Below are 2,617 nucleotides of genomic sequence, written 5' to 3' on the forward strand. Positions count from 1 at the left end.
CGCTTCCATGCCCGGCTGCCGCTCCCGCGGACGGCTGCTCCTGCCACGCAAGCGAGCGACTGGTCGCTGTCGTATCGTGGCGGAGGTGCAGCGGTACAATATCCCGAGGCTTGGACCCGACGGCCGGCAGAACTGGGGCCGCGGCTAGCGCTCAAGCTCCGCCCCAGGCTCCTAGCGCCCCTCCCCCCCAGCGCAAACCCCTCTTTTGCGCGGCGCTTCCGGCTGCGCCTAGCCAAATCCCAGGACTTGTGAGGGTCACGTGTCGCAGGACAGCCCAATCAGGTTGGTCCCCCTCTGGGTTCCTCTGCTGGCCGCTTGGCCTTTCGGGAAGGGTGGAGGACAGGAATGGAGGAGGGGGAGCGCGCTGCTGACGTAGGCTCCTGTCCCCCTCCACCCCCGCGCTTCGGTGGTGGGCGGTGATGGGGGTGAGTGGGTGAGGATGTCTTCTGGGGGCGCTGGGTAGGTGGGGCTGTTATGCTAATCAGTCAGGATTATCCGGGCCTTTCCACCCCAAATGTTATCCTGATTAAAAACTGGTTTGCATTCATTATCAAGCGTGATGTGGGAGAAAGAAGAGTCTATGGAATCAAAGAACCTGGGAGGCCAGCCCCTGTACTATCTTAGACCTCCGGTTCCTAATCTGTACATTGAGGTGATTGTAAAATTGCTTGTGAAATGTAAAACTTGACACAAATCGTTGTCTGGTTTACTTTGGATATATAAAAATATTGCTCTTTGAAGTCTATAGTAGATGCCATTCAGGCATCACGTTTTCTTTATAACCTTCCAGACTACCCCTGTGTTGTAGTGTTTTGTTTTCTCAATGGCTCTTACAGCTAGTTTTTGTCTCATTATTTCTCAAGTTGTCACTAGTGTTTGTACAAGGACTTCATTAAATAACCCTTAATGGAGATAGCTTTTCATCTTTCTCTAGTTTGCGTAATGAAAAATATGGCTGCTGTATTGGTTAGCTTTCCCTAGTTAAGCTGTGGTAACAGATGACCCCAAAATCCCAGTGGTTTACAGAAACAAAGGTTTATTTCTCATTAACGTAACATGTGGGCTGGGAGATGGCTGTGGCTCTGTGAGTCATGTGGCTTCTTCATTCTGGGATCCAAGAAAAGGACTTTCATGAGTAAATACACATTAATTTGTATTATGTCAATTGTTTAAAACTTTTAATATTTTGAAACTTTTCAGAACTTTTATCAATACTGTGTCCCTTAATAGGTCCTACTCAGAACCTGACTCATGGTAGGTATACTTAAACCCTGACAATTGATTTTTTTGTCTTCTTCTTTTGATAATGCAAGTGCCTAACTTAAGCTTTAATTGCCAAGGCATTATTTCAAAGAGGCATCCACTTCATAGACTGGCTATTTAGAATAAATACATTGCCAGACACACACACACACACACACACTGCCAGGCACATACACACACACTGCCAGGTGCGCACACACACACTGCCAGGCACATACACACACACTGCCAGGTGCGCACACACACACTGCCAGGCACATACACATACACACACACACACACACACACAGACACACTGCCAGGCACACACACACACACACACAGACACACTGCCAGACACATACACACACAAATGTAGATTAAAGAGCCAGGCCGCCTCTCCTAACTGAGGCTCCTTTGTTTTAGGAATCTTGGTTGAGTTCAATAAATGACCATTTGGACTACTTGGTTTTTTTCCTTTTCCAGTGCTTTAATTTCCGCTCTTTTGTTTTAAATCCACTGATAGTGAACTCTGAAACCCTCGGCTTCCCACCCTTGACCCCAATAAAGCAGACCCTAGGCCCATGCACATGCATGCTCACACTCTCTCTATTGCGACCTCACTGTGGGGCCCCAGTGAGGTCTTATAAATAATAAACCAGTGTCTTTTCAACATTTCTGTTGGGGTTGCCAAAGGAGGCTAAAAGTAGTAAGGGATTATAAATTTATTAGGTCATCTGGAGTCCAGATGGGCTGAACCTCAAAATGGCGCCAGCACCTAGGGATGGGGAGTCAGAGGTCTTAAAGGATTCTAGGTGGGCTTTTTTGGCAGGGAACTCTCTGGGTGGGTCTGGATCCTGGGAAAGTCCGGAAGGGAAAGATAATAGTTTTAGCAAGTGAAATGTGGTCTTAGCAGGTGGAATGTGGTCTAAGTGAAAAGGAATGTGGGTTGTGAAGTCAAAAGGTCAGTTCCTAGGGGAGGGGGTATCAATTCAGTTATTTGATCAGTCCTAACAGTTTCCTGATGGTTATTGCTGAGGTGTCTTGCAACCATAATAAGAACCATAAGAGCTGCCCTAGCTGGTTTGGCTCAGTGGCTAAAGCGTTGGCCTGAGGACTGGGGGGTCACGGGTTTGATTCTGGTCAAGGGCATATGCCCAGGTTGCAGGCATGATCCCCAGTAGGGGTCGTGCAGGAGGCAGCCAATGATTCTCTTTTATCATTAATGTTTCTATCTTCCTCTCTCTTCCTCTCTGAAATCAAGAAAATATATATATAAGCCTAAGCAACCATTATGACTGAACGACCGGAACAACCGGTTGACCGGTCTCTATGACATGCAGTCTGGGACCCCTCACTCCTTACTGCCCACCTG

The 2,617-nt window shown here is 47.6% G+C and overlaps 1 long non-coding RNA gene across 1 annotated transcript; it reads left to right on the forward strand.

The window, feature by feature from the left end:
- Positions 1–6: 6 nt before the first annotated feature.
- Positions 7–736, forward strand: LOC106725316. The gene is made up of 2 exons (XR_001361181.1): positions 7–282; positions 556–736. It is a non-coding gene; the product is annotated as an uncharacterized LOC106725316 (long non-coding RNA).
- The last annotated feature ends 1,881 nt before the right edge of the window (positions 737–2,617 follow it).

Source organism: Myotis brandtii, unplaced genomic scaffold, assembly GCF_000412655.1.
Source record: "Myotis brandtii unplaced genomic scaffold, ASM41265v1 scaffold155, whole genome shotgun sequence".
In the NCBI taxonomy this organism is placed as follows: Eukaryota; Metazoa; Chordata; class Mammalia; order Chiroptera; family Vespertilionidae; genus Myotis; species Myotis brandtii.